General features: G+C 42.1%; 1 pseudogene; it reads left to right on the forward strand.

Annotated features, from left to right (window-relative positions):
- Positions 1-257: 257 nt before the first annotated feature.
- Positions 258-1184, forward strand: LOC148775693 (olfactory receptor 4C3D-like; annotated as a pseudogene).
- The last annotated feature ends 5726 nt before the right edge of the window (positions 1185-6910 follow it).

Genomic DNA, 6910 nt, shown 5'->3' on the forward strand with positions numbered 1-6910 from the left:
ACAGTCCACTGTTTTCTCTGTATATTACACATCAGATTTGCCCTACAGATGGTTTGCTGGTGACTGGTGCTAGGTATCTGAAGAGATGGAAAGCTTTGCGGAGGAAATAAGAAAAAATTGAAACAAGGACTGGGACAAAGTGTCAAGGGCATACTCTGCAGTTACAGTGATTGTCAGACCACAATTTGTTAATGAATGAATATCATTCTTTGTTCCTTTGTAGGTAAGTCAGGCCCCAGGAAGCTGTTCCTTGCTGAATGGGTGTCTTCAGCCCTTCCAACAGTGTGACTGAATTTGTTCTCCTGGGACTCACATAGAATCCACACCTGCGGAAAATACTCTTCATTGTCTTTCTGTTTATTTTTTTATTCACTGTTCTGTCCAATCTGCTCATCGTCATCACCATCTCCCTCAGCCCCACACTTTCTGCTCCCATGTACTTCCTTCTCACTTACTTGGCTTTATTAGATGCATCATTCACCTCAGTCACCACGCCTAAATTGATCATTGACCTGCTGATCCAGAGTAGAGCCATCTCCTGGCGAGGATGCCTGACTCAGATTTTTTTGGAGCACTTCCTGGCAGCCTCGGAGGTTATCATCCTCACTGTCATGGCCTACGACTGCTATGTGGCCATCTGCAAGCCTCTGCACTACACGGCCATCATGTGACAGGGGCTCTGCCAGCTGCTGGGGGTGGTGGCCTGGATCGGGGGGCTCCTGCACGCCACTGTGCAGATTCTTTTCACTATGGACTTGACCTTCTGTGGTCCCAATGTCATTGACCACTTCACGTGTGATTTCTTCTCTCTGTTGGAACTCGCCTGCAGTGACACCTACAGGCTGGGAATGGTGGTGGCCGCCAACAGTGGAGGCATGTGCCTGCTCATTTTCTTTCTACTGCTCATCTCCTACACAGGCATCCTGAGCGCCCTGAAGTCCCGCGGCTCTGAAGGACAGCGCAGAGCCCTCTCTACATGTGGCGCCCATTTTACAGCAGTGGTGCTCTTTTTTGTGCCTTGTGTGTTCACCTACACGCGTCCTGTGGCCACCTATCCTGTGGATAAGTGGGTGACTGTGTTCTCTGCAATCCTCACGCCCATGTTAAATCCTATCATTTACACAGTGAGAAACGTGGAGGTGAAAAATGCCATGAGGAATCTGTTGAAGAGAAGAGCAGTTTAGGTTGTTCAGAATGCCAATAAAGTGATGATGTATATACACAGGGACGATTAAGTGTGAATACTCAGTTTCTAAGTCATGTCAGACTCTTTGCAACCCCATAGACTGTCACAAGCCAGACTCCTCTGTCCATGGGATTTCCCAGGCAAGAATACTGGAGAGGGCTGCCATTTCCTTCACCAGAGGATCTGTGCAACCTGGGGATCAAACTAGCATCTTCTGCCTTATCAGGCAGATTCTTTACCACTGAGCCACCAAGAAAGCACACGTGGTTTTCGTTGTTCAGTCTCTAAGTTGAGCCTGCTCTTTGCCATCTCATTGATGGTAGCACGCCAGGCTCCTCCGTCCTCCACTATTTCCTGGATTTTCTCAGATTCATGTCCATGGAGTCAGTGATGCAATCTAACCATCTTCTCTTCTGCTGTCTCTTTTCTCCTTTTGCCTTCAATCTTTCCCATCATCAGGGTCTTTTCCAATGAGTTGATCCTTTCTATCAGACTGCCAAAGTATTGGAGCTTCAGCTGCAGCGTCAGTTCTTCCAGTTAATAGTTAGGGTTGATTTCCTGTATGATTGATTTCTTTGATCTCCATGCAGTCCAAGGGCGTCTCAAGAGTCTTCTCCAACACCACAGTTCAAAAGGATTGATTCTTCGGCATGCAGCCTTCTTTATGGTCCAACGCTCACATCCATACATGAGTACTGGAATCACTATAGTTGGGCCATATGGACATTTGTTTGCAAAGTGACATCTCTGCTTTTTAATATGCTGTAGGTATGTCACAGCTTTCCTTCCAAGGAGCAGCTCAGTTCAGTTCAGTTCAGTCGCTCAGTCATGTCCGACTCTCCGCGACCCCATGAATCACAGCACGCCAGGCCTCCCTGTCCATCACCAACTCCCGGAGTACACTCAAACTCATGTCCACAGAGTCGGTGATGCCATCCAGCCATCTCATTCTCCATCGTCCCCTTCTCCTCCCGCCCCCAACCTTTCCCAGCATCAGAGTCTTTTCCAGTGAGTCAACTCGTCGCATGAGGTGGCCAAAGTATTGCAGTTTCAGCTTTAGCATCAGTCCCTCCAATGAACATCCAGGATTGATCTCCCTTAGAATGGACTGGTTGGATCTCCTTGCAGTATAAGGGACTCTCAAGAGTCTTCTCAACACCACAGTTCAAAAGCATCGATTCTTCGGCGATCAGCCTTCTTCACAGTCCAACTCTCACATCCATACATGACCACGGGAAAAACCATTGCCTTGACTAGACGGACCTTGGTTGGCAAAGTAATGTCTCTGCTTTTTAATATACTATCCAGGTTGGTCATAACTTTCCTTCCAAGGAGCAAGCGTCTTTTAATTTCATGCAATTGTCTTTTAATTTCATGGCTGCAGTCAAGTTCTGCAGTGAATCAATCTGATTGTGATATTGACCATATGGTGATGTCCATATGTAGAGTCATCTCTTGGGTCATTTAAAAGGGTGTTTGCTGTGGCCAGTGTATTTTCCTGACAAAACTCTGTTAGCCTTTGCCCTTTTTCATTTTGTACTCCAAGACCAAATTTGCCTGTTATTCTGAATATCTCCTGACTTTCTACTTTTGCATTCTAATCCCCTATGATAAAAAGGATATCTATGTTTGGTATTAGACTTAGAAGGTCTTGTAGGTCTTCACAGAACCTATTAACTTCAGTTTCTTCAGCTTTATTAGTTGGGACATAGACTTGCACTACAATGATGTGGAATGGTTTACCTTGGAAGCAAACTGAGATGATTTTGTTGTTTAAGAGATTGCCCAAATACTGCATTTCTTACTCTTTTTTCTAACTCTGAGTGCTACTCCACTTCTTCTAAGGGATTCTTGTCCACAGTAGTAGATATAATGGTCCTCTCAATTAAATTCAAGTCCCTTTTAGTTCATTGATTCTTAGGATGTCTATGTTCAACCTTGCCATCTCCTGCTTGACCACATCCAATTAACCTTGATCCATGGACCTAACATTCCAGGTTTCTATGTGATATTTTTCCTTACAGCATCAGACTTTACTTTTACCACCACATGCATCCACAATTGAGTGTCATTTCTGCTTTGGCCCAGCCGCTTCATTCTTCCTGAAGCTATTAGTAATTGCCCTCCGTGCTTCCCCAGTAGCATATTGGATACCTTCTGACTGGGGGGCTCATCTTCTAGTGTCATATCTTTTTGTCTTTTCATACCATTCATGGGGTTCCCCTGGTAGGTTGCCATTTCTTCCTCCAGTGGACCATATTTTGTCAGAACTCTTCACTATGATCCATCCATCTTGGGTGGCCCTGCATGGCATGGCTTATAGCTTCATTAGTTGTGCAAACTGGTTTGTCAACACAACGCTGTGATCCATGAAGGGACTGAAAAAGGCTATAACTACTTTATTAAATTGTCACTATCTTTGTCGTGAAATCTATGAATGTAATACTCATGCAAGAAGAAACTTTCATATGATGCGACACCATGGACTGCAGCCCACCAGGCTCCTCCGTCCATGGGATTTTCCAGGCAAGAGTACTGGAGTGGGTTGCCACTGCCTTCTCCGTCATATGATATTAGCCTGTTTTATTAATTACAGTGTCCTCAGCCATAGCATACTTTGTGTATTAAAATAGGTAGTAATAACCAATTTAATAATTGGATAAATATTTAAACACTATATCTGAATTGGTGGTAAATTTTTATATATAGACCAAACATCAAGGCAGAATATATTGAATACTAAATAAAAAGAGAGAAAAACTTGCAGTAACAAGTAGAAAAATACATGATAAATTCATCTTTGCTAAAGCAAAACAACTGGTCTGGTACTTTGTTCTGAACTGTAAATAGTCTGAAAATAATTATAAAATATTTTTTCTTCCATCACTGTCACTATCTTCAGTTAGGTTCAGTTCAGTCGTGTTCAACTCTTTGTGACCTCACGGACGCAACACACCAGGCTTCCCTGTCCAACATCAACTCCCAGAGTCTGCTCAAAATCATGTCCATGGAGTCAGTGATGCCATCCAACCATCTCATCACAATTTACAGACCTTAATCAGTGATAAGGTTTAGTAGTGTTTCTACACAGAGGATGAGATGGTTGGATTCCATCACGGACTCAATGGATATGAGTCTGAGCAAGTTCTGGGAGACAGTGAAGGACAGGGAAGCCTGGCATGCTGCAGTCCATCAGATCACAAAGAGTTGGACACGACTGAGAGACTGAACTGGACTGAACTGAACTGAAGAAGACTCTCCCTCTGCAGTGTGGTAATATTGAAGTGCTTGCTGTATGGAATCTGAAGTCATGGCTGAGCTTTTTAAGTTTGAATTAATTAGCACTAAAAATTTTAATTTATATTTAGACATAAATTGACAGCTAATTTAAGATTTACCTTAATAATAAGACTATTGTTGAGTAAAATTAATAAACCATGTACATGGAGACTAGCACCGCTTACACAAGAGATGCAGGTTTGATCACTAGGTCAGGAATACCCCCTGGAGAAGGGAATGGCAACACATCCCAATATTCTTGCCTGGGAAATCCCATGGACATAGGAGGCTGCTGGGCTATAGCCCACGAGTTCACAAAGAGTTGGACATGACTGAACAACCAATACAACTTTAAGGCATACATTTTCATAGGTTCTTTATATAATTTAAGCAACAAGTGTGATTAAGCAGGACTTTCCTGCGTTCCATCGAAGAAGATATGACTCAGTGAAGGTAAGCCACACACCAAGTCTTTCAGACTTTGTTTCCTTCCTCTCTTCCCACCTGACAACAGTAGTCCTTATTCTCATGACGTGAAAATATCAGGACACAGATCTGATCATTTGCCACATCATGGATGCTGCCATTGAGACGGTTTCCCTTTTGGTGGGGCAGGAGCACTGTCCTCTCTCAGCTCTCCCTTGATCTTCTTTCCTCGGGTGACTTGCACTTTCTTGATTCTGCTTTCGTTAGAGAGAAGCCACCTGATGATCTCATCTTTGAAGATATATTGCCCTTCATGGGCATCATGAAAAGTGAAACGTAATGGGCTCAAGAAATGAAATTCAGTGGTTGAATTTCAAAGAAAGTGGCACTTGGGTGAAAGATATTTGGAGGAAAAAATATAGCTTAATCATTGAGGAGCCTGACACTGAGTTTGGGCATGAGGGTAGCACCTTGAAGAGCTAAATAGGTGTCATTTCTATAGGGCTTTTCCCATTGTTATTCCACAATATTACCATTTTTACTGGAAAAATGGCTTCATGGTCAATTCAGTTTAGGAAAGTTAGACATTTAATTCATTCAAAAAATATTGTTTGGTGTCTACAGTGGAAAAAAAAAAGCTGTGGTATTTAGGTATACGACATTGATTAATACAAATAGGGTTGTATTTGTGTGGAACTAATTCCAGTGATGAGTAGGTAGTTAATAAGCAAGTAAACAAATGAAAAATAAAATGTTGCTAGTAATGGGCAATATGAAGAATATTTTATGAGAGGGTGATGTAGGAGAGAAAAATTGGATATAGATTTGTGTAGTTGTTTGAAGCACAGCTAAAATTTCAGTTTACTCAGACTTTAAATAACCATACTATCCTCCTTCCATTTTAAAAAATAAGCAAGTTATTTAAAAACATGCACTTGAAATGAGGATAATATCTTTCCCAAGTAAGTAAAAATGATTTCTTGGGGGAATGAACATTTTTTACTGTTTTATATACAATGCACAGACATACATACATCACACAAAAAGGTCGCAAATTTGTAGTATTTCTACTTCAGAAGAGAAAACGATTAAGGAAACAAAACATCCAACAAAATACCTTTTCTTAGAGGCAATATTGAAAAAGAGAATTGTGCTAAGTTGCCCTGTGCTGTGTGCTGTGCTTAGTCGCTCAGTCGTGTCCAACTCTTTGCAACCCCATGGGCTGTCGCCCGCCAGGCTCCTCTGTCCATGGGGATTCTTCAGGTAGGAATACTGGAGTGGGCTGCCATGCAATCCTCCAGGGGATCTTCCCAACCCAGGGATGGAACACGGGTCTCCTGCATTGCAGGCAGATTCTTTACCGTCTGAGCCATCTGGGAAGTCCAAGTTGCCCCAGCTCATGTCTATATTGTTAGATGAGAGCATGGAGTAACTTTAGAATGTTAGGAAAGTTAATCCAAGCACAGAGGTTGGCCTATCACCTGACCTTCAGTAAAACTGAGAGACTCTTGCTTCTCTGGAGACTTCTGAGAGTGTGGTCAACTATGCTTACTGGAACAGTTGCAGTCTGTGAGGTGTGTTGCAAATGTAGGACACTGATTTTTTTTATTATTAATAGTAGAAAAAGAATAACCGTCCTAACCCTCAAATATTTTTAAATTTTAAACATGCTATTTGAGAATACCAATTTTTAAGGAATGTGAAAGAATTTAGCCTTTCTTTTTTCTTGCTGAGGAGCATTTTTAAATGCTTTATAATGACAGTTAGCTGTGATACTATTTTAATAACAGTCTTAAAAGATACAGAGAGAGAAACACCAATACAGTATACTAACTCGTATATACGGAATTTAGCAAGATGGTAATGATAACCCTCTATGCAAGGCAGCAAAAGAGACACAGATGTATAGAACAGTCTTTGGGACTCTGTGGGAGAGGGCGAGGGTGGGATTATTTGAGAGAATAGCATTGAAACATGTATATTATCATCTGTGAAACAGATCACCAGTCCAGGTCTGAT

The sequence above is a fragment of the Moschus berezovskii genome, chromosome 14, assembly GCF_049115385.1.
Source record: "Moschus berezovskii isolate FMDL1 chromosome 14, NW_MosBer_1.0, whole genome shotgun sequence".
NCBI lineage: Eukaryota > Metazoa > Chordata > Mammalia > Artiodactyla > Moschidae > Moschus > Moschus berezovskii.